Raw genomic sequence first — 26479 nt, 5'->3', positions numbered from 1 at the left:
TGGCACACTGATGTATAACAGTTACATCATTTCTCAGGAAATGGAACCCATAGCCCAGTGATCTCTGTGGAATTATCATTATTGCTGGCATGTTCGTGATTGGAAGTCTGAGTTGTTTCTTTTAATTTTTTTTTCTGTTGGAGGATGATCAATCCAACTAGATGCATCTCTGGCTTCAAGTATATCAAGCCTTAAATCTCCATTACTAGATTTCAAGTTTACTTAAGGTGATTTGGACATATTCTTAATTTTTCACAGTTTCATACTGTAAAATGAGGTTTTAAACATGTAAGTACTTCATCATCACAGCTTTTGGTCTCTCCTTATATGAGAGATTGTTTCTAGCCCTTGACCTGTATGATTAAAAAGACATAGTTTGTATTTCATACATATGTTAAAATGCATTTTGTACAGTTTCAAAATACAGCAACTGACCACATGCACTTACAGTACTTGTTTTTATGTAGTTAAAATACTTGAAAAGGCTTTTTACCACAGCTTTTCCGATGCATGATGCCTATAATTATATTGACACCAGATCATGGCTTATTAAATGTCTTTCATAATAAGCATCATAATCAGAATTCATAGACTGAGCCTATCTTTTCAAAAGGAATATTTATTTTACAGTTTTTGATGCTAAAATTCCCTTTTTTATCTATTATTCTGTGGCAGTTATAGGGTTCAGGTTTTCCGGAGATTGGTCGGAGATGGTGCCATTAAGTGCCTGATTCAAACTGCAGATATTTGGATAAATAAAACTTCAGCTAATAGGGTTGATGTTATTAACTGTTATTTTAAGCTAAGCAGAAAGGAAGAAAGGAGTAGAGGAAGGAAAGAAGGGAGAAAGGAAGGAAGAAAGGGAGAGAGAGGGAAAAATAAAAAAAATTACTTGTAGATTTTTCATATACCTCTAATAGTATGATTATGTATGCTATTTAAATCTAACCCTAAAAAACAAAATTAGAAAATGAAAAGTTCAGAAACTGTAACTAATCTAAAACAACTTTGTTAAAGTCAATAGGATATGAAAACATAGCTTTATGCTCAGTAGATATCACATGAATATTTGCTCAGAAACTCAGATAAAGTGGCTGAGGCATTTCTAAAAGAGATTTCTTTCTTTTCTCTTTCGAGCCAAAATACACTAAAAGGAAAGCATGAGTCCATAAAAGAAAGAGAAGTAACCATTTTAATTTAAAACGATTTGTTGGCAAGTCACTTTCCTCATAGTGTTCGGAAGGACTCTTTATGTGAGTTCAGAAAGCTGTGAAAATATTGTATATTGTACAACTGCAAAGATTACAGACATCCTGAAAAATAACAAAGGTGAAATATAATGCTATTTCAATCACAAAAAGTTAAACATGAGGATTTACAATAATGTAACTTATATGATCAGTTATAAACATATAATTCTAGACACATATAAGAACAAGTATAAAATTCTGTAATTAAAACATCCATTAAAACACATATGGACTTAAGAGTCTCACTGAAATTCCACTATTAACTTTTAAAGGGTCTTAAAGCTGCCAGTTCAGCTGTTTAAATAATAGGAAGACTTGTAATAGGAACATATTAGGTCATTGTATTAGAAAAGCCTACATTTTATACCTCTTTAATGTTAGTCTTTCTGGGATATTCCCTACATATTTTATTAGCAGCAAAACCCTGCCTGGGTATTCTTTCAGCTACAGAGAGTCTTTCTAGAACCCATGCGAATGTATTTGGTTGGGTGAGCAACATAAATGAAAACATTTTAAATACCCTTAAGTCTGGTAACCAAGTAGTATGCTTCTGATGGCAATTTTATCTCTCAATCAGAATTTCATAAGTAGTCATTACTGTACAGTGTCAGTGTTTAGGAACTCTCTTGGAAGGGAAAGGTTGGGTTGCAATGAATTTACAGAATAACAGATGAAACCTCTAAGTATTTGTGACTGTTGAAAAGTGGAATCCTAGGAGATTTATTTAAATTGTTTTAAAATCAGTTCCACTTGGAAAGTCACTTCTCAAAACTATCTCAGAAGTTACTGAAGTATAGATAATGAATTACCCATGGTAATCATGCCACATTATCTGTGGAGCCATAGGGGGAAAACAGATACTGGATACAACAGAGAGCACAAGGTAAATATGGATCAAGAGCCTCGCAACTGTCTACGCTTCATTTTGTTTACATTTACCTAACAAGTGTTCCACGTGGCTTCCATTTGCCTGCTGAATATCCCTGTTAACTTCAGCATTCATACCTTCAGTCTTATTCCTCTTGCTTCCATATCCTGTCCAAAAGATTCCCTGGCCCTTCCTTCGTCTCCCTGACTGTCTGCCTCCTTTCCCTTTTGCTTTTCTCCCTTTTTCCTTCTGGCTTTGTGCTGAAAGTGCTGTTAAACATCTGTTTTGTTTCTAAGGGTGACACTCTTTCTTTACGAACTTTCCTCATGGTAATCCCTTGAAAATTTGAAACGTTGAGTCCAGCTTTTGATCAATCAGTTAGCAGCAGTTTTCTCAAACACCCACGTATGTAGTCAACACAACATCAATCTTACCCTTTAAATACAGAGCCTCAAAGAAATGGAGTAAAAATCTCATATATTAAATTCTTCTTGGATTAAAGACTATGCTATACACTTCTACAAATTATTTTATTGAAAATTTGCAACAATCTACTTCATCCAACATCGACTGGGTCCACATTATGGGGAAGAAAGAATACCTAACCCGGAGGCAGAGGCATGGGTCCTGACCCTTCTCCATTGCTTACCAGCTGTTCAATCATGAGCACCTCATTCTACCTTGGTATTAAAATCAACTGGAGATAATAATGGCTAGAGTTCACAGATGGCAATAGATGTGAAAATTGTCTTTACATTTCAAAGTACTTATTCAAGTATCAGATATTATAATCTCTCGAGAAAGTGCCCAAAAGACTACCTTCAATTTTTCACATAATTAACTTTTTAAAGAGTAAATTAGAGCCCCTTAAAACTTTTCCCTATAACAAGGTCACTGTCACTTTTTCATGTATTCTTATGTAGGAGAAAAAGTGGTTGAGGTAGGGGTAGAAGGATTAGAATTACACATTATTAGGGTAGTCAATATTCTTAAGCTCCTTCCCTGCAATTTTTAAAGCTACAGAGAATCAAGCTCTTATTCTGTGCTCAGTTAAATGTTTTATATATGTCTGAAAGAGAAAAAGACAAATCCCTCTTGAGAATATAACTTTTCTAAAAAACCATGATGGACATGGCTTCAATATTCTGGGGGTGGGGAGAGAGAAGAAAAAGAAAAATCAAAGCTGAATTGCTCTGTTGGTAAAAACTTTGGAAAATCAGGACCAGGGAAGGTGCTGAAAAGTGAGACTGAAAAAGAAGAGCCAGGAACCAAGTCAAGGCACATTCGTGACAAGTTGCTGGTTGGGGAAATGGCTGAGGAACATTTGAAAATGGTATTATTTTAGCATACTTTATTGAAACACCTGCAAACCTTTGAACCTTGGTAAAGCCTGCCCCTTACAACCCCCCTCCCCGCCCCACACATGCACATAAACACACTCTAATGGTGGTAGTACTCCTGGGAGGGATTAAGAATCAAGACAGCATCAGGTATATGTTAATGTGGCATGGAAAAGGAGACTAGACAGCATGGGAACCAGAAGAAAGCAGACATGAAAGGTATACATGTGCACTTTACTAGGAGGCCTTAGAAACTGGATTTAAATCCAGTATCTTGGAATAATTAAGTGGTGTGATACTGGGAAACTACTTTTTCCTTTCTGAGACACTGATTCATTGGGAATAATTGAGGACGATAATATCCACCTTTAGGGATTGTTGTCTAGATTATATATGAAAAAATATCTATGTGACCAATAATAGGCTCTATGGATATACTCCATGGACTCTAGTCTCCTTAAATCTTTCTGAACTCTGAGTTAGATAAATATTAAACTCCACCCCTCCCTCTTTGATTTTCTCAGGTATCAATGAGGATATTTCCAGAAAAAAAAGTTAAGTACCCTGCTGCAGAGAAGCAGGTGGTAACTTTGATTCCATGGTATATAGACTCCTTCCGTGTGTAAGCTCTTCATGCCTATGTATGGTGTGGATTTCACTGTAACACTGAACTGGGTGGGACTAATGTGCTGAGTCTGGTGACAACACAGGAAGCAAATGCTAAATAACTCCATCTTCTTAGCAATACATAAGATTCTGCTTCTCATCTTATTTCAGGGTGGGAAGTCATCTGATACACTGGTTTACATTAAGGTGATATTGAATGATAGTTTAATGTGTAAACTTCTCTGAGGGATATGTGTATATTAACAATAATAGTAGAGAACATATACTGAGCACTGCCTGTGTTAACAGGCACTTTCTGAGAACTTTTTAAGTATTATATACAGAGTTTAACTTCACACAACCACATGGCAAAGCTACTTTTAATATCCCCATTTTGAAAATAAAAATAACTAAACTTAAAAAAATTTTTTTTAATGTTTTTATTTATTTTTGAGACAGAGAGAGACAGAGCATAAGCAGGGGAGGGGCAGACACAGAATCTGAAGCAGGCTCCAGGCTCTGAGCTGTCACCACAGAGCCCGATGCGGGACTCGAATTCACAGACTATGGGATCATGACCTGAACTGAGGTCGGACGCCCAACCGACTGAGCCACCCAGGCGCCCCAAAATAACTAAACTTTAGCAGCTTAAAGAATTTACCTAAGTTATCATCATTAAATAATGGGACCAAGATCTAAACATAATTTTCTATATTCAATAAATATTAATTATCACTATTAACACATGTAGTTATTAATATTGATATTTTATATATTAATATTTAATATGTTTATTATTTATATTCATCTTGGATTTTATCATCTCATAGCATTACATCTCAAAGCAAATTAGATAACCCTCTCCTTTTCACATAAAAAAAGGGATTCTTACCCTACTGTTCTGGAAATATTTTCTAGCAATCTAATCTCACCCATCTACACATGACTTTGGACTGTTAATTAATATTTTTGAGCTCTAAACCTCTATATTATGTCACTTTCTTCTTGAATTCCCTCAAAGTTCTCTACTAGTTCATAGAACTTAGTCCATGTTTCTATGAGACCAGAGTGATTAGTCAGTCCATCCATCTTTATTTTGTACACAACATGTCAAAGTTTCTTCTACCTCTGTGCAACGCTATCCCCATATCCTTCATTACCTTGTCAACCTCCATTCACTTCCAGGGCCAAATTCAGTATAACTTTTACAGTGAAGAGTCCTGAGACCCGTGCCTCAGGCTAAGTTAACTCTACCCAATAGAACCTCTATTACATAGCCCACTTCCTTCTGTAACAATAGCATGGCATTTGTACTAATTTTCATAATTGTTTGCCCTGTATTTTCCCATAGATTGGGAATTGCATGAAAGTAAGAATATGTCTCCTTCATTTTGTTTTCTTGTTTCACCCCTTTTATCCTATTTCCTATCATACCATAAACTGTATTCAGGGCCTTCCAGACACTTGCTTATATTCATATAGGCACATCAAACTTAAAATGTCCAAGACTCAGCTTTTTCATCTCTCCCCAAAACCTTCTTGAGAATCTGGGCAATGACTGTCTATCTACTTATACTCAGTCATTCAGGGAATTATTCTACACTGCCCCCTTCTCTCCCTCTGCTTATCCACAGTCATCAGGTTATGCAGATTCTGCTTCTTAAACACTTTTCCTCCTCTCTATTTGCAAAACCCAACGCACTCAATCTGTCTTGAAGTATTTTCAGAACTTGTCTGGTCTTTTTGTCTCAAATCTGCCCCTCAAATAGATATTTTCCCCCCAAACACACAGCTGGTCAAATTAAGGTTCTGCCAAAAGCTTTTCAACGAACGATTTAACTGTCTTCAAAATATTGTCCTATATTTTTGTTGTCCTCCCCTATTCTCCACTTTCGTCCTCCCCTTCAACCATGCTACACAAATATTCGTATAAATACCTTCCATTTCATGTGCCTTCCCCCCGCCGGCCACCCCGCACTTGGATTCCTTTCCTCCTTGGGGAACATAGCTAACTCTTATTTAAGAATCACCCGATAATTACTCTAGGAATCTTTTCTTCCTCATTCTTACCCTCTCACTCTGTTCTCTAGGGTTTGATATTTCCATAGTGTCCTATAATCAAATATAAAAGTTTCACATTGTATATTCATTGCTTATTAAACCTGAAATAAGGAATACCAAATTTGGTTAAAACAATTCCAAAATTCAAATTGGTTAAAAAGAATATATTTTTTATTGTCTGTTTTGTTTCACAGTAAATATTTCATTCCTATCCCAATTTCGACTTAAGAGAAAATCCAGACACCACAAGAACCCATAAGGTTTTTAGTTTTGTTTTAGTTTCATAATCCAACATTCATAATGAAACCTTTCTAATGCTATCATGAAGCCTATAGGAACTGTAAAAACTCTCATCTCCCTGGGGCTAGTATTCATTTGTTTGTTTTGGTTTTTGTTTTCTTTTTTTTATAGCTTTAAATAGTTGATTTTTGAGATAAAAACTTTAAAAGCTTCAAAAATGATTTGGGGTACTTCCTGTGTTTTAGCACTACAAAGACAATATTCCAACCAAAGTGTGTTTTTCTACATTAAGAGAATCTCAAAGGAATCTCCATAAATGTGAGCTGTGGTTTATGAGACACTAATCTTGATCCTTCAGACTTTCTCAGAAATTGTGGTGATTTTGAGGAATTGGTTTCCTTTTCTCTCCTGTCCACTTGCTTGTGTTTTATTTTTTTTTTTAAATATTTATTTTTGAGAGAGAGCAATTGGAGGAGGAGAGGAGAGAGAAAGAGGATCCCGAGCAGGCTTCTCTCTGATAGAGAGCCCGACAGAGGGCTCCATGTCTCAAACTCACAAACTCAGAAACCATGAGATCACCACTTAGGCTGAAGATGTCATGCTCAACAGACTGAGCCACACAGGCACCCCACTTGCTTGTGTTTTAAAGAGAGGGAAAGAAAGGAAAGGAGGAAGAGAGGAAGTTAGATGCTTCCTTCCATCTGCATGATTTCCTATTTATCCTCTGCATTTTTGTTATTTATAAAGTTAAATGTTTGGAATATGAAAGGAAGATATGCGGGGTTTTGCTTTTTGTTTTGTTTTCAGCTCAACCTCTGAATCATTTAAATGTTTTCGACAGGATTATAGGTAAAATTTCTATTAAACCTATCAGTTTACTTTTTATACATAAGAGGTGATTAGATAAGCTTGAGTGTATATTAAATGTGGTTAAATAAAGAAAATTCACAGATATTATTATAAAATAAATATTTAAATTGACTATGGAATATATATATATTGAAATACATATATATTCTGTGAAATATTTCTTTATATGCACCATTCACAGAAACTATTGACAAAATGGAAATCTATGAGGAGAATAAATTCTGAAAAAAAAAAGGCCTTGAAAAAAAATTTTTTTTAATCTATCGCTATTAATTTGACTGAAGTATTCATCTGTCTTGTTCTCAGCTTTTTGCAGTAAGCAATAATATTATCTACTTTATATTTCTGTGTGAGACAAATAAAATGATATATATGAAGTTCTTGGCACAAACTCAGCACAAAGAAAACCCTCAATAAATGCTAAGTATTCTCCCTTCGACATTTTAAATCCTAAATGTTCTACATGTTTAATAGTTGTTTTATGTTTTTTGCCATGTAATATTTTAAATTATCAAAAAGGAAAATTTAACTCTTCAACTGAAGTCATGTGCTTATTTGGATACAATGTTTCAGATGCCCAGAACACATCTTTTAATGCAATCCACCCACTATTTAACATGGCAGATGGTAACAGAGTATAAAATTACTGTCTTGTTTGTTAATATTATAGATATGTTATCTGGGGCACAGTGTGACACATGTGACCCACAGGAAGAGAAGGAGGTGCTCTGGTTCCCTAACAGATGCTATTTCTTGTGACCTTTGCAATGTTGATATGCAGTTTTTCCTTGCAGGATTCAGTGATCCTACTGATTCTAACCTGTACAGGGAGATAATAACATACAATCTGGTCAACTTCCTTTCTTTCTTTTTTTCTCGTTTTACTTTTTACTTATAAGTAACCCAAAGCAAGAAGTTTGCAGAGTTGTTTCCATAATAAAAAGTTTTATTGAGGTAAATTTGAAATAAACAGTGAGCATACTTAAAGTTACAATTTAATCTCTCTCTCTCTCTCCATATATATATATATATATATATATATATATATATATATTCCTGAGAAACCACCAAGATACTGAATGTTCAGCATATCAGCACCCAGGTTTCTTCCTGCTCTTTTGTCACCACTCCCTCCTATCTCCTGCCCCTTCCAGTCCTCACGCAATCACTAACCTGCTTTTTGACACCACACGTTACTTCGCATCTCCTCAAGTCTTATATAAAAGTAATAATACAGTGGTGCCTGGTTGGCCCAATCGGTTCAGCATCTGACTCTTGATCTTGACTCAGCTCATGATCCCAGGGTTGTGGGATCGAGCCCTGTGTCAGGCTCCATGCGGAGCATGGAGTCTGCTAGAAATTCTCTGTCTCTCTTTCTCTCTCTCTCAAAAGAAAGTAGTCATACAATATGTATTCTTTTTTCACTCACTTGGTTGCATCAATTTGATTCACCTGTGTTACTGCACACGTCGATAGCTCGTTCTCTTTTATTGTTAAGCAGTATTCCTTTGTATGAATATTCCAAAATCTGTTATCTTTTCACTTGTTGTAGGACATCTGAACCTACAAAAATAAAATAAAAATAAAAAAGCTGCTATAAACATTCTTGAACAAACCTTCTTATGGATATATGCTTGAATAAATACCTAGAGATGATGCCTTGGCTGATATTTTTCACATTTTTTCATTTGCTCATAAGAATTTGTAATTGCTTGCTGAAGCAACTTTCAATGGCTGCTTTAAAAATCCTGTCAGATAATATCAACATCTGATTTATCTCTGTGTTGGCATCTGTTGATTATGCTTTCTCATGGGGGGATTTTCCTCGTTCTTACTATGAAGAAGAGTTATAGTTTTACTATTGTCTAGATACATTCGATATTACGCTATGAGACTGTGAATCTTATTTAACTTTCTTTAGTAGGCAGTCCCCAGGTGAGGTGTCACACTAGGCCAGTTGGGGGTGTATGACCATCTTCTCACATGCCTGGTTGGCATTCCTCCCATGCCAGTGGGGCGCTGACTCCCACTGCTCATTGCAGACAGCTAGGGTGTAAGGTTAGCCTCCCCTTGACCCTGCCCTACGTTCCCATTAAATATAGAACATCCGTTCATACCACCTCATTACCTCTGAGCAGAGGGGTAGATCAGCTTTCCCCTGATCTCAGCTGTCACCAAGGAAGTGGGAAGTGAAGGACTCAAGCCCAAAACCTTCTTTCTTGGTACGATTTGGAGAAGCTCAACTCTTTACTGGCCCTCCCCACCATCACCCCCACCACCAGAAACCAGGAGAGGGGAAGCGGGGCGAGTGGAATGTCAACCAGTCTTGCCCCCACTACCTCCTGGCACCTCCTGAGGCGGGTGCTCAGCAACCATGCTGGAGATGGGGGAGCTGTGTGTCAAATCAGGAGTGTGGCCCGCCCTGCTTCAAACCACTTTCTCATGGTATCCCACCATTGCCTGCTGGACATGGAAGTTCAGCTCTCCCGTGGGCCTTAATGACACCAGGGGCAGGGAAAATGTGAGCCACTTCTTAGCACCTACTTCCACCACTTTGTTTCATTTTATTGATGCCATGTAGGGTGGAGGCTCTTCTTCCCATTACTATGGAGGAGAAGGATGTAAATTCTAATGGTGACCAGTTATACAAACACCACCTCCTTCAGGCTCTTTGCTTCTGGGTGTGCCATGGAGGCTCAGCTGACCTCTAGACCCCCTAACACTATCCTCGTAGGGAAACTGGAACACCATTGCATTCGCCAGGCAGATGATGAAAGCTGAGCTCCCTGCTTGGCCGGCCCATACTGCAATCAGTTCTATGGCAAGATCAACACGTCTTCTCCTGAAACACAGTGTCTTGAAAAGCAACGTTTCATATATTTTATCCCATTTTCGGTTATTTCAGGCAAAAGGGTAAACCTGGCCACTGTTACTGAATCTCGGCTGGAAGCAGAAGTCTGAAATAATTCTTCTAAACGAATTGTCAAACTTTTTGAAAAGATGGACTTGAGCAGAGCTGTACTGGTCACAGTATCCAACATTGCAATCAAATGTAATAAGCTGAATACATCAGATCACAGGACCAGAAAATGAGTCACCATGGTATTCTCTCCATAATGACTTCAGATTTTAAAAATGGAGTGTTCCTCGGTAAGATCCAATCAATAGCAAACTGATGTCTTATGTCTACAGTCTGCTAAGCATTCGTTCGTGTTTTATTTTAATGCAAACAAAAATAATAAAATGGGGATAAATACTTATTCAAATAATTAACTGTGATTATCACTTATGTACATTTGTGAATGGTATTTATAGTTTCCTTAGTAGTATTGCAACAATAAAAATTTCTTAATTTTGATAATGCACTATGTGAGATGTTAATTAGAGGAAGCAAAGTGAAGGGAATACAGAAACTCGGCACTATTTTGCAATTCCTCCGTAAGTCTAATTCATTCCAAAGCAAACAGTTAAGCTAAAAAAGTTCCCTATGTTTCTATAACCATAGTCAATGTTGAAATATCAGAGTCTTTTTCATCCTTAATTCCACTCCACTCCTCCAATGTGGGCACTATCTTTTGTCTTCTGCAACACACTCACTGCTCAAGGTCTCGTTACTTCTAGCTTGGATCATCGCAATGGCCCTGACATTCATCATTCTATTTCTATGCCTGAGAAGAAACAAGGAATGTAAGTAGGTCCCTTAACTCTTCTGAACCACAAACGTCCTCAACTGTAAAATGGGAATAACTACAAAATGACAGTGAGAGACAAATTACATCTGTATCTATATCTATATGTATATCTAATCTATATACCTACATCTATATCATCGGTATTTATATCTATATCTCCCCTGAAATGGGCAAAGCACTTGCACTTTAAAATGCTAATGCATAATTAATTGCTAGATGCAGCCAATCATCAACAATTCCTTCCAAGAAAATCATTTTACTCACATGTTTTAGGTTCACAGGTTTTCTGTGATCTGCTTGCATAAAAGTAGCCGCCAGCAGTGACACTAAAACCCAAAGCACATTGACATGCCTCAAGCCAAGTCCATCTTGGGGATTGCAATAACCTCTTATTTCCACTTTGTTCCATTTCAGCTATGTAACATAGCCATACAGGGCTAAAGCTGTTAATTTTCATTTTGTCACCTTCAGTAACTCCTTAAAGCCATATAGCTCCAGAGCTGCCTACAAATTAACCCCAAGTAAAATAAGTCACCCTCAAATGATTGAATCACCTTCCTGGATACATGTAATAACATCCATTGATTAACGCACCTGTAAGTACATGGGTAAAACTAAAGTAATAAATGCTTCCACAAGAAATAAATTTTTGCAAGTTCACTTGCAGGAAACAATAGGATATGCTCTTAAAATTATTCATGGCATTTAAAAGCCATCATCACCTTTATAGTTTGTCACATTTGAATATTCTTCATGAGAATGAACACAAACATTAGTCTTTCAAAATTAATGATATTTTGTAGAAGCATTTTGCTTTACAAGTCACTGACTCAACCCAACCTTTCCAGATATCCAACTTCTTCTTTTTCTTGCCTTTCTATAGAAGAAATAATCCAAAATTTCCTAATGATATATAGCAATGAGATATCTTAAACTTTTGATAATGTACTAGGCATATTTTTAAAGTTAGATTAGATATTTGCAAAGGATTTAAAACCAAAAGCAAGCTTTGTATTTTAGTAAAATTTTCCGGTTCTTAATAAAAGTAACACCCACACAGCACCATATGTCGGCTGGGTAAAGGGGGGAAAGGTAATGAATAATTCAAAATTGCCGCCAGAACCTAACATTATAATGGTTTTCATACTGCTTGGTTATTTCTTGCCAGACTCACTTAACTGGCATAGTCCACGTTTCTACACAGCTTTATTCAGTGAAGAAAATCTATGCTGAGACCCTAAGCCTTAACAAATTGCCAAGGGATGAGCCTAGAGAGGACTGGGGATCTCTGTATATTTAAATATTCAGGAATCACACCTGATAAATACGAAGGGTAAGGCAGAAACTCAAGTAAAGGAAAAGGTTCCTATTTGCATCCCAGGTAGTCTGCCATTTCACTATGATGTTAAATGAGAACCTTGGCTTTCAATATTGACAGATGAATGATCTGACTCTTGAGGAAAAGTTATTATCCGGTACGGGCTCTGTGTTATACAAGCCATTCTGTTTTAGTTCTGGGGCACTTGGCATAAGGACCCTCCACCATTATCTGCAGCTTGAGAACGCACAGCTGGAATGGCAATGGATTTGTTATTTGTAAAACATCCATGAATTTCACCACAGGCCCCTACCAACGTGGAAGCATCTGTGAGTCAAACTGTTCCCCAGCTGTTCATCCACTACCTGCAGGTTCTTGTAGCATCAAGTCCCTATTAATACTGCTGGTTACACTGCACCCTGATGAGTTTGTACAAAATCGTTCCTCTTATACTACAGTTTAATGCATGAAATCCCTCAAGATAAATCCCTTAAGATTCTTTTTTTAAAAAAAATCATGTCTTTTTGGAATTGCTGCCAGAGTTTCTGGGGCAACTCTCCACATTTTCATCTGAACCCTTTTTCCTAAGTTTTTGTAAAAGGTCCTCCCTTCCAGGCAGATACATTCTTGGTGCTTTTCCACACAAAGAATAGAAAAAATTTCCATGGAAGCAAGATTCAGAAGCTAAATAGAAAAAGGAAAGAAAAAAAAAAAAAAAAAAGCCAGGCTGAAGCCGTTTTAGGTCTTATCTTCAAAAGCACAATTGCTTCAGGACCCCTTAACAAATAGCTTTTCTTATTAAGGCTCTGGAAATTTTAATTTCTTTAACAGTGACACACATATTTTAGGTTTTAATTAAAAGCTTTAGTGATAATAATTTGTATCATTGTACCACGGTACTTTTATTTAAAAACAAATTGCATTTATAAATCATTTGGGAAAGGGTATTTAACGGCTTTACTTCAGGAAATGGAAAAGGAGTAGACTTTCATATTAAAAGCAGAACAATAATATATAACATTTAAATTTGCAAAGACACCAACTAATAATTATAGTAAATGAATGGTTACGAGGTTTAGCAATTCAACAGTTTCACAAGTGTTCCTGAAAAAGCATACAATGGCTTGTTTTAAAATCTAGATCTCTTTGATGATGTTTTTGTTTTTGTTTTAATTTTTAAACATTTATTTATTTTTGAGAGACAGAGAGACAGAGTGTGAGTGGGGGAGGGGCAGAGAGAGAGGGAGACACAGAATCTGAAGCGGGTTCCAGGCTCTGAGCTGTCAGCACAGAGCCTGACGCGGGGCTTGAACCCACAGACTGTAAGATCATGACCTGAGCTGCAGTTGGATGCTTAACAGACTGAGCCACTCAGGCGCCCCAATTATATTTTGTTTTGTAGCTCCAAAGTTTCAATAAGATCGGGTTAACTGCTGTAATCCATGAATCCCCCCAACAGAAGTTTGCCATTTTTTCCACATTAGCAGATCTAGATTTCTTGACATCAAATTGGGTATTCCCTCCAGTACTCGTGTTTGTCTTTCTGTACATTCACGTTTCTCTGGATCCAAAATATATAGACCCAGTTTAATAAGAATATAGTCACACGAGTATAAAGTGTAAGAGTTTAAACCTGGACAAGGTAGTATCAGTAGCTTCACTTGCAAGTAGATTTTTAGATACCGGTTTGATTTTTGAATTTCAGATATTAACCTTCATTTTTAGATTTTTGATATAAGATTTGTTTGTATTCAAAATGGACATAAATATAATATGCTTTTAAACATAAAATTCCTAATATGTAGGCCACTTTCAAATAGGAAAAAATATATTTCTGGAAGAAAGAAAATAAATTAAATATTGTCTGCCTGCTTACATTAAAAGAAATACATCACCAGTTCATAACTAGAAGAATAATTGGTAATTTACACTCCTTATGCATGTGGTAAAGGATAAGCTTATCAGCTTCGGATCTGTGGCTTGGCTGACCACTCAAGGCAATATTTCTCTAAAGAAATAACTCCTCTCTTTTTCCATGCATCTTCCCTCTCCATAGCATTGCTTTACATACCTCCTTCTCAAACCCGATTTCTATCCAAGCACTTACTAGACAGTGTCCTTTAACCACTTACCTCATAGTCACAGAGAATTTCATCATAATTCATGACACTGTGGCAACACTGGTCAAGCTCAAGATTGACACGTGATCTAATGCTCGGTCTTCCCTCTGCCTAGAATGTTTTTTCATATATTTCATTTTTTTATGGCCATCGCCACTTCTTGTCATGTTAATGTATCAGTGATGCCTCCCTAAACTATCCAGTATATATTAATCATCCCCCATCATTTCTGTGTAAAGTATGATTCACATTTGTCCACAACCAACAGAAAATTCAAAGAGTAGCTTAATTGAATTAATACTTTATTTTTCTCATGCATAAGAAACAGGTAGGCAATTGGTAAAGTTAATTCAGGACACTGTCCTGTCTTTCTCACATGGTCACAGTGTGGCTTCTCTAGTGCCAGCCATCACTTTTGCATTCCAGCGAAGAAGTAAATGGCAGAGGAGGGCGCACACCTGAATATGGAAAGCAAAAATATCCCAGAAATTTCAGAAGTCTTTCTAAATTTTATTATTCAGAATGGTGTCATGACTACCGTTAGCTGCAAAGGATGCCTAAACAGGTAAAATTCTTGCCACCTTGAAGAGCAGTGATATTGTGTTAGCAATGAAGGAAGAGTGAATAAGCAACTAGCAGCACCTGTCAAACTTCCATGCACACCTTGTGCTTTATTTTCTTCGCTGCCTTTATTAATGGATTTATTGGTTTATTTATCTACTGTCTCTCTTACTAGACAATGAGCTCCAGGGGAGCAGAAGTTCTGACTGTCTTGTTCACTCCTGCATGGCCATAGCATAAGTTATAAATATTTTCTTAGTGAAAGGATGTTAGATTAATCTGGTAATTTCTTAGTGAAAGAAGTTGGATTAAATAGTAACTTTGACTTATCCAGCGCAAATACTTCCTGTCTGAAATTGTCACAAAATGACTGTGCTATTTTCAGCTAACTGTGTCAATGATTATTTAAATTTTTTAATCCCAAGAAGTACCATGTAGAATCAGACTGGAAGGATTTCCTGTCATCACTTTGTTTTGGTTTGAAAGAATTCTAATACTTGAAGTCCACCATCTTTTCTGTAGAGCTAATAATTCCAATCACAGCACCATTTTCTTCTTACTACCCCCAACCCTCACAAAAAACAAAAATGCAAGAAGCAACATAATTTTGAACATGTCCCATATGCCAAAAATTCCACTATGTATCACATACGTAAGTATTTTTGGGATGAGGAAAGTCATTTGTTTACTTAGCTTCTGTAATACTATACATGAATGAAAGATGATTGTTATTGGCTTTCTAAAGCCTCATACTTTAATTTCTAAAATACGGCATTTCATAAATGGCTCTCTGTTATATGCAAATTAAGAAGACTAGGCTACTTCTTTACTGGGCTTTAAAATGAAATAAGCGGGTAAATACCTGCTAAATATAGTAAATATCTGCCTATAAATAGATTAGTTGGAAGGTGTTCAAATACTTTTGAAAAGACTATCATAAACAAGTATAGGTGAGGAATGTAGTGGCTTTTTAGGAACAGGCACCTACAAGCAGAATGGGCAAGTTTCCACATGATGATCTCCAATCATTTCTAGCACCTGTTATCAAATGCCATCCTTCCGGACGTATGCTGCCTGGAAAATAATTGGTTTTGTATTTCTTGGCCTTTGATATTGTTGGAAGCAAAGTAAAATCATTCATTGTTCAACTCTTTATCAGTCCATTTGACACTAGCATAAGCAGTCACGGTCACGTACCCAATTCTCACCACCTAGAAAGGAAATTTCAAGTCAATAAACAGAGCAGTTCCCATTGGTTCACGGGGAATTCTCCAGTAGTTTCTTTACAGAAAAATCACACAAAATTGACACAATCCTTTTTATGTCTCCTTAGTAAACAATAATTATTGAAGGATATTATTTTTGTTTTGAAAGAGAGAAAGAGAGAGAGCAGGAGGGGGCAGAGGGAGGGAGAGAGAGAGAGAAAGAGAGAGAGAGAGAGAGAGAGAGAGAGAGAGAGAGGATCCAAAGCAGGCTCTGTGCTGAGCCTGGCTGGGGGCTCGAACCCATGAACTGTGAGATCATGACCTAAGCCAAAAGCAGATGTTTAGTGACTGAGACACTCAGGTGCCCCATGAATGATATTATTTTAAATCATCCAGGCAACTGTTTTTCCTGTGAGAGTACTAAGGAACTAAGATACTATCACTTAACTGAGCTACTCAGAGTTGGAGAATTGCATTAGAAGTGGTGTTAAAACTAAATCAGGTTTCCTGACTACTGAGCCCGTGTTTGGACCATTCTTTCACTAGAGTCCCTGATATATTGTTAACTGAAAAGGATCATTAATTCTTTCAGGGCATGAGGGTATCATTAAAACACTCAGGAAGAAGCTACTTGCCCACCATGATACTGACTCCCTGAAACAGTTACAAGAAAGAAGAGTTACACCCACAAGGTATTGTATAGACCTTGGCTCATTCTAGAATCAGAAGTTATCATTAATTTTCATCTTTTGAAATAAATATAACTTTAATTGCATGTCTGTATTTGCTTGTTGTTGGCTTAGGAGTTCAGAAAATCATAAACCTGCGTGTTCCATTCCCTCTCCCACTGAGCTGTATACATTTTCAAGGAAGGAATAACATGAAAGTGACAGCAATGACAAATAAAATTGCAATTCCAGAGTTTCAAGTTGTTTTCTTTTCTACTTTAAATTACATTATGTATCTGCTACTGAAGACTAGGCTTCTTTCAATATCCCAAACTTCATAAATGATAAAATTGGAATGTCTGGTCCTATAGCTAATAAAAAAGTTGGCAGGTGAATACATTCTTATATCATTAATTGTTTTTGCAACAAAATGAATATCTGAACTCAAATTTAGTACAAGTATTTAAATGACTCGGTTGCAACCATCTATATTCTTGAAGCAAATTTTATTTAGTGAATTTCATTCATGGGTAACTGATATTCTGATAAAGTTAAATTTTTTGCATATGACAAGATCAAAACTAAAGTAAGATGTCTTGGCCTTTTATTTAAAGATGGAGAGAAAAACAATTCTTAATAGTAATATTATTTAGAGCCTATAATTGTTGCCTGCTAATTTCAAAATACAAAATTTATTCTAGAGTTTTAATCATAAATTCTACTTCTCTGAGTTTGAGGAATATGCCAGAGAAAATATAAGGAGAATGACGGTGAGAGGGGAAAGGAAAAGAATGAGAGAGAAAGAAGAGGAAGAAGAAGGAGAAAGGTGTGGAGGAAGAGGAGGGAGGAGAGTGGGGAGGGAAAGGAAAAATGCAGGAAGAGGGGGAGGAGTGAAAGAGGAAAAAAAGAAAAGAAGGAGAAGTAAAGGAGTACAATGAGGAGATCACCAGGGAAAACACAGCGCTCCTCCTGCTGTATTCTGTTTTGGCTAAAGGAAGAAGGCTAAGCAAAGTACAATTATGTAGTATTACGGAATTTATTTCCAAGGATCTTGGCATATAATACATACAACATCTAATTCCCAGTAGGTAAAGGCAGGATTCCTTCCTGCTTCCCTCCCTCTCTCATACCACTTTTTTTGTTTCTCTTGGTTTTCTCCTCTCTGTCCCTTCAACATTTCCATTTCTGATCAAATGCAATCTATTCATGTGAAGCACAACATCATGCTGACTTAAGTCTTTCTGCTTCTTTATCTTTCAGAAGAAAATCACTCTATAGTTGAAATCGCAAATTACAGTAAGAAATACGCAAGGTATCAGTGGTTCAGATTTTGATCACCAATACGAAGGAGAAAGCTTTCTTTTTTCTCTTTGAACTGAAATGTTTATCTTGTAGATAGATTGATAGTTGAACTAATGGTAATGAGAACACTTTACATAAGAGCATTTATAATGAAATTTGGTTCTGGAATTTGTAGGAGACGTAGGAAACATTTTTTTCTTGTTAAAAGTAATATTATAACCAAAAAAGGTATTTTTTATTACTGAATTTCAGGGTTGGAAGAATGTTAAAGAATATTGATATATCTAACTTTAGTAATAGAATTTTCTTTTCTCTTGAAATGCTCTCAGGGCTACAACAGTCTCATATGTCTATTTTCTCCTATGAAATATTTCTAGTACATCTACTAATTTTTAAACTATATTAAGAGATTTTAATATTGCAAGAGATTGATGACTTATCCTTGAGGTAACTTTATAACTGCTTCTTTTTTACTCAATACTTGAATCTATTATCATGTGTGTTAATTCAACCATTCAAAATGTTATCTATTCATCTGAATACAACTGATAATTTGTGTATATCTGAAAGGTGTATTTCACATTTATTTTACGCAGCATGTTTTCCAAACATATTCCACCCTTTACGTACAGAGCACAATTGAAAGTCCTTCAGTGTTGTTTCCATCAAGAGATGATAAGTAGAAGGAATCATTGCCACTTATTCTGTTTGATTCTTCCCTTTCAATTTTGGGAATAAATTGAAGTTGCTTAAAAATGTGTCTTTTGATATATTGTAGCTAAAGTTCTTCAATTTATGCCTTTAGTTTGCCAACACTGAGAGGAGGTGTCCATAAATATTTAGCAACCTAAATAAATTCAGACTAAATATACCTAAAGAAAGATGATTTGATTATATACCTTCTTGAAAGACGTTCTCAACAATTTACACGCAAGAATGAATCACTATCATTTAAACTAATTTTCAACATGTTTGGCAAAAAGAAGCATTTTCTTCTGCTCAAAAGTTTCTTCTCCAAAAGCAATTACATTGTTCATGGAACTCAACTGCTGGGTTTTCCTTTACTCCTTTCAAGGTTTATGATCCTTATATGGAATCAGACTCCCATTTTGCAGGTATTGTTAGACAAAAATCATGAATATTAAGCCATTATTTTTCCATTAGCAAGTTTTCCCAAGGTGGGTTTTTATCATTTTAAGACATTTTGTTTTGTGTGTTACTCCCTTTTTGTCTAATCACCTCTAAAATTATGAACTCTACAAGAATAATACATGCTGAATAACAAAACAGCTTGAAATATTCATAACTAAGAAAGCAACTGTTAAATGTTCATAAACAAAGTTGTTTGGAGACTCCTTTATTAATTTTTAATTTATTTTCAGTCAATTCCTTATTACTTCCAAATTCCTGTAGGGGATTCTGTTAATTAGTCATGTGTAAAATATTCATTAAAACCAGCTTCCTATTTTCTTCTTTTATTGCAAATTTACATTTCTAATCTTATAACCAAAATAAATGCCATTGGGTAGAAGAACCACATTAATTTTGATCAGCCACTTAAAATAGAAGCTCATACAACGAAAGATATGGTAATATAAACTAGAAGTAATACTTATTTTGTGCTTTTATACCTTTGCACATAAAGGATATTTCACAAACAACATACACTTCGTATTAACTTACTTAAAGATGCATGGTTAATCCCCAGCGACAAAGTTGATGTCAGATTGAAATCTCTAGGTTGCACAAATTTTGCTAGATTAGTAAACTTCACGTTTCACTTTTAAAATTAGTTTCTTTGTTATTTATTACTTTTAAAAATATCCTAAACGACTGTCTTCACTGCAGATTACTGTTGTTTGGGCTCCATACTACAAATTACAAAGTAGGGTAGGCAATGGGACATTCAAGTGAGCTTAGCATTAATGTAGCTATTGACTCTTTTCTTCATAAAGACACATCAGTAAAACATTCATACAAATATCTTTAAAAGTAATATACGCTGGCTTGGTGAGAAATAAAGTTTCCAATGCCAGGTATAATATTGCAAAAGTCAAATTCTCCGTCGGTTGAAAACTTTTGTTTTGGGGTACATCTAATACTGCTCTCCTGAAACACTCCAGATAGCCTGTGCATACTGCTTTTCTTCTGAAAGTCTACGCCCAAATTTTAATCCTTCAGTCATGCAATTAAAATATGTAAAATACAACTCCATATGGAAAGGCTGTTAAAATTAAAGAACTATTTAGGGGCACGTAGGTGGTTCAGTCGGTTAAGCATCCGACTTCAGCTCATGTCATGATTTCATGGCTTGTGGGTTTGGGCCCTGGGTCAGGCACTGTGCTGACAGCCTGGAGCCTGAAGTCTGCTTCAGATTCTGTGTCCCCCTCTCTCTGCCCCTCTCCCCTCTCAAAAATAAATAAACATTAAAAAAATTAAGTAACTATTTAATGGAAAAAATCAAAAGCAGGTATTTTGAGAGAAGAGAAAGGAAATTATCTCCATTTAGTCAAATAAATGGAATGTTTTGTCTGTTTGCTTTGGAGAGGAACAGTAAATTTACTACCAAATTAAAGTCATGGCTGTGACAACACATTTACACCCTAGAAAGATTTAGCAATATTCATCAAAGATCTCTCAGAGATCTTCTGACACCAAGCCACATCAAGGCAATAAATGTAGGAGGCCCAATTTGTTGGATGTTTTAAAGAGAAAATACTGATTCAATAACGAAAACTACTCATTGGGATGCCCAAGGTGTATAGACCAATATTTTAAAAGATTGTTTCTTCATTAAACAGAAGGTCAAATATAAGACTGAATTTTTGAAAGACGTAAAACCAATATTAAAACAGATCTCTAAGTAACAGGTAAAAATATATACTAAAAACAAACAAACAAACAAACAAAAGTTAACCATAGCATATGGTCAATTAGATTAGAGATCTCTTACCAGGCTAAGTTGAACTGTCAGTCAATACACTTTAGGGCTGCTTATTCTCCTAAAAGTCAACCTAACCTGAATTTGATCTAGCCTGCATTGATTTCTTCATCTTGACCACAGAACATCAAGCAAGTTATTCCATGGTGACACACACACACACATAAACCAATCTGCCAGTCTCGTATTGTAATTTTTAAAAGTTAATTTAACATGCCTACTGGTAAAGACCATGCTTGCCCCTCTTATCACTACCTTATTTTCTAAACGCTCACAAACATTAACTCTCTAGCAATTTTTCTCAGAATCAACCAAATTAGAGTTTTCTAAATCTCCTTTTGGTCATGAGGTCATTTTTCCTCAGTATTTTGAAACTCTCATTCTCCAAGAGTTTTGAAAGAATTATCAGGCAGTCATGACTTTGCACCTCTGTTATTCCGTTATTTACGTAAGGCCCTTAGAAAATCTCAGAGACTCCTCTATATCTCATATCTACAATGTCCCTTGATCATAAATGTTGTGTGCCTTCTGGGTTGAAAATCATTTTCACATTTAGATGGGAGAGTGGGGAGTAGCTAAAGAAGAGCGTGAAATTCAAGCCTCTCTTTTACAAATGAGGACCCTGAGATCAAGCACAGGTGTGTTCAATGAACAGAATACCAGCTGGACCTCGGGCCATTGCGCATGCTCATTCTCCATGAAAGGAACTTGAAAGGAAAATTAAGAACAGAATAATGTGTGTGAGTGTACTATGAGGAAAAAAAAAATACTCAGCTCTGATTTGGGTTTAAGTTCCAGCTTAACCCTTAGGCAAAGTTTTGAACATAGTTTCCTCATCTGAAAAAGGCAAAAAATTCCCTGCACTGTTTTACAGCACTGCTATGAGATGCCTAATTGGGAAACAAAGCAGGGAAACCATAATGGATCATATAAGCATAAGTTATTATAATTATATAGTAAATTACACCATCTGTCTTTGTTCTTGTTATAAACTTTAACAAAAGTTGTAACATAGTCTGCCCTTGCTGCTTCTTGAAATGTTTTAAAGTTGTTAGATCGTTTTTTATCTTTCTAGACTTTATTCCAGAGAAAAGATCATGAGTTTTTTATAACCCGACAATAGCTTTTCCTGAACATACTTTTTGATGATAATCATAATTTAAAGATTTTAAATTTTGTGTGTGTGTGTGTATGTGTGTGTGTTCTACACGAGTCATTTAGATTTGGGATGGTAGCTCTTCCAAAGAACTAGTAACAACACTTTCTCAGAACTGTAAGAATGATATATTTCTGAAAATATCCTCAGCTGTCTGAAGAGACTTTTAAATGCAAGCTGTGACTCCTTTTTAGAAACACGACAGCAAGAGAGTTTCCCATTTAAGACACTGCCATATGCAGCATTTTCTTGCTCACTCAGAGATTGTATTTAATGTCTACAAAAATATATTGTGTTGATTTCTTTTGAAAGTATTGAAACTTTGAGGAACAGCAGTGTCTTTTAATAAAGAACACCTAAATGTTATACTACTCTAAAAATGTTTCGTTTCATTCTTCAGCAGCTGATAGGAAACTCGGTATTATTAAAGCAAAACAAAGCAAACTCATAGTCTATAACCAAGGCACATGATAAAAACATAGTATTTTGTTTTTACCGCATACAGCATGAAAGCAAATCACTTATTATCAGAAATATATCTGATTCCTTAAACAGATAAATATGAAATAGTTCCTCATAAAATTATCACACTCGATTTTTAAAATGTCCACTACATCAAATAGTTTTTTATGGGGATGCTTGGTGGCTCAGTCTGTTAAATGTCCGACTGCGGCTCAGATCAGGATCTCCTGGTCCAGGGGTTGGAGCCCTGCCTCAGGCTCTGTGCTGACAGACAGCTCAGAGCCTGGAAGCTGCTTCAGATTCTGTGTCTCCCTCTCTCTGCCCCTCCCCGACTTGTGCACGCTGTCTCTCTGTCTCTCTCTCTCTCTCTCAAAAATAAGTAAGCATTAAAAAAAATTTTTAAAGTCTTTTATGAAATGATTAGAGTCATGATCAAATTCATGTAAAAAATCTAGAAAGGGCAGTTTTTACAAAAAGATTGCTTTGCCTTTTAAAGAATTAATTAAGCAATTATTTTATACATAGCCCCAAAACTTACTCACAGTTAAACAAAGCAGTTAAATATAATGTAATGTTATGAGATTACACTTGCTGGCATTTTGTCATAACAAATAATCTTATTTTTACTTCACTATGCAATAGGTAAGAGAAAATTATTTTCCACCATCATTTTGATCTCTAAAAACAACTTATGCTCAGAAAATCATGTGTAAAACGTAGACCCCGATAATAAATTTGGACACATTTTTATTCGCATTCAAAAATCTCTTTAAGTTAAAATTCAGATTGAAAAGGAAAGGGTTTAGGAAAAACTCAAAGATTAAGAATTCATCATCACAGAATGACATTTCTTTTGACAACATAACTCGATTGCTACTCAAAAATAAATCATTTAGGATTCAAATGCTGTGAATATTTATTGTCATACCTGTCATTTGTTTGGCACTTTTCCCCATGGATAGAGGAGAGCAACTGTATATCTCTTATTACACAGTCAAAACCATTCCTGGTAGCAAAAATCCACAAATGCTGTGTACCTTAAAGTGGGCAGGAAAAATTTTCAGTTGTTCTAATAAATCACAAAAAGAACTAATATAATTCCCATAACAACACTCCACTTGCTCTCAAGCTAACATTTCATAAAACATCATTCAAATGCAACAGTAGATGGGGCTCCTGGATGGCTCAGTCAATTAAGCATCTGACTTCAGCTCAGTCATGATCTCAGGGTTCCTGGGTTTGAGCCCCGTGTCAGGCTCTGTGCTTACAGCTCAGAGCCTGGAGCCTGCTTCAGATTCTGTGTCTCCCTCTCTCTCTGCCCCTTCCCTGCTTGGTCTCTGTCTCTGTCTCTGTCTCTCTCTTTTTCTCTGTCTTTCAAAAATAATAAACATTAAAAAAATTTTTTTTAATTCAAATGCAATAGTAGAGAAGTCCACCCAGCCTATCTGATAGGATGAAATTTGTAGTAAATTTAATAAAAGAATAAAAGCACAAAGAGTCAAGTTCTTAGCCTTTTCCAAAATTAAGTTTCTCTGGTGTCCAAACAGTACCTTCATTTTTATAGTGTCATGTCTGTGCCAAAATTTTCTTTAGGAACTACCTAATTTAAGGTCCAACATGGCATGATAGAACTAAGAATATGCAGGAGCTAAGCACATCTAAGAACAACTTCTAGGAAATTCATTTAGACAAGACACTATTAGATTCTGGACAGGAATAAGTCATATTTTAATTATACTGCAGTATACCTATAAAATGATATTTCAATATTTTAAATTAATTTACTTTGAAACTACTCAGCTTCTAATTTATTGTGTTGTTGGAGATCAGTAAATTTAACATCAAACAAACAAACAAAAAACAATTTTGCTGCATGAAGAATTTTGGACAAAACATTGGCACTCTCCAACATTTCTATCTTGTACCATTTTTGTGAGGATTGACTCAAGTTGTAAAGTACACTGCCAAATAAAGCTCTATATGAATATAATAGATTACTCTGCGGATGGTGATGATTAGTGTTTGTGGGTAATTTAACCCCATTTAACCCCAAATTTAACCCCGATTTAACAGATACACTTTCATCCCATCTTAATGCATTTTTGGTAGTTAAACCACCCTGCATAAGCCAGATAAAATGCCTAGATTTATCAGATAACTGAACCTTAATGGAAATCTGTTGATAATAATAAAATAAGGAATTAACAAAGTTGATATGTCATAATAAAGTGAGTGAAGTAAAGAATTTTAAGATCTAGTCACTCAACAAATCATGGAGTCAGTTTCTCTTGGTCTGGAAAATAAATGGATTGGATTTTAGGTCCCCAAATATCCATCCAACAATAAACTTCCACATTAGCTGTCACAATCAGAAATCCATAGTTTTATAAATCACTAATAACATAGCAATGCAGATGGTAGATTGTACTTTTTAAGTCAAACATTGTTTCATATCCATCATTGCAAATGATCCCTACCTTCCACCTCCTCAAAAAGAAGCTATGAGGGAGCCAAGACAAACTGTACAATCCCCATTTTACAGGTAAGAAAACAAAGGCTAAGTGAAGTTGCATAATGTGCCGTGGATAGAAACATAAGATGCCCAACTGGGGCTAGAATACAGATTTTTTCTCATTGCAAGAGAAGGAGTCTTTCAGGATTCTTAGAAAAGATTCTCTCAAAAATGAAAAAAAAATCATTGATCATAGAGCATTTTGGTAGCTATTAAAAATAAAATTTCCCATGAGTTAAGGGATAGACTAAAATACACAAAGGTTGAAATATTCTAATCTCTAAAATTAATACATAAAAGCAGGAAGACTAACCTTGTTTGTTTATTCTTCATTAAATATTTTAGCAAATAGTGGGGAAATGATTGTTTCAATTTTTAGGTATTAGACACTTCTCTTTAGTACATTGTATTGCATTTTAAAAGTATGTCAGAATTGAAAAATACATATAATTATTATAATATTCAAAAGTATTCATTTTTCTCTGAGTTCAAATATTTGTAAATCATGTTCTAATTATAAAACCTCTAGAGTTGATTAGAATCAGCTTTAATTATATTCATATTTTATTTTAAAGCCAATCAGTTCACTTAATAGAAAGGAACTTATGCTGTCAATACTATTAATATCAATTGCCTTTAGATATCTCACATTAGTATTTACTTGATTCAAAAAAGTAATCATTTCTTGAGGTTGCTTTAAGATAAATGTATAATATTTTATAATCATGATAGTTCTATTTCTAAATTTCCATGTTTTATAATATGTCATTAGTTTTGATGCAGTTTATAAAACTTGAAATACAGTGATAGCAACTGTGTATCATTTATATGTCAAAGACATTTGAATGCTAACTCTTGAAAATTTTCTTTAAGCCCTATTACTGATTTCCTGTGAAAAATAATATATTACAATGTAATGCAGGTAGCTAATGGGTCCCACAAATTAAGACACAGTGAAAACTACTTGCTTCTTTCAATAAGCTCAATTAGAAAGTTTATGATAACTTGTAGATTTTTTTTTGATTGAGTGACAGGAAGTAACAGTATATAACTGCCAAAGGTTATTAGCATATAGACTGAGGAGAGACTATGACTGGCTAAGAATTCATTTTTTCCAGTGCAACTTTAACACTTTCTCCTGGGTGGACTCCATTCTTTATTTTAGTACAGTGAAATTGTCTTAACTCAGAACATAGTGAGCAATGTATTGCATTTTAATGTCTCCGTTTCTTACACAATTTGTGAAAATAAAATATCATGGTCATAGCTTTTGAAAGTACTATAACTTTTTAAACTACAAAGCAAAC

At 35.4% G+C, this 26479-nt stretch overlaps 1 long non-coding RNA gene across 2 annotated transcripts in view; it reads right to left on the bottom strand.

Annotated features, from left to right (window-relative positions):
- LOC122241207 overlaps window positions 1-26479 on the bottom strand; it is a 51156-nt gene that overhangs the window by 8182 nt on the left and 16495 nt on the right. Inside the window, exon 3 of one of the 2 annotated variants that reach the window (XR_006221236.1) lies at window positions 8665-8798. This is a non-coding gene — a long non-coding RNA (uncharacterized LOC122241207). The remainder of the gene's footprint in view (window positions 1-8664; window positions 8799-26479) is intronic. The other variant, XR_006221237.1, reaches the window with a different exon arrangement.

Source organism: Panthera tigris, chromosome C1, assembly GCF_018350195.1.
Source record: "Panthera tigris isolate Pti1 chromosome C1, P.tigris_Pti1_mat1.1, whole genome shotgun sequence".
Lineage (NCBI taxonomy): Eukaryota > Metazoa > Chordata > Mammalia > Carnivora > Felidae > Panthera > Panthera tigris.
The sequence above is the reverse complement of the archived record's forward strand: the minus strand, read 5'-3'. Positions and strand labels throughout refer to the sequence as shown.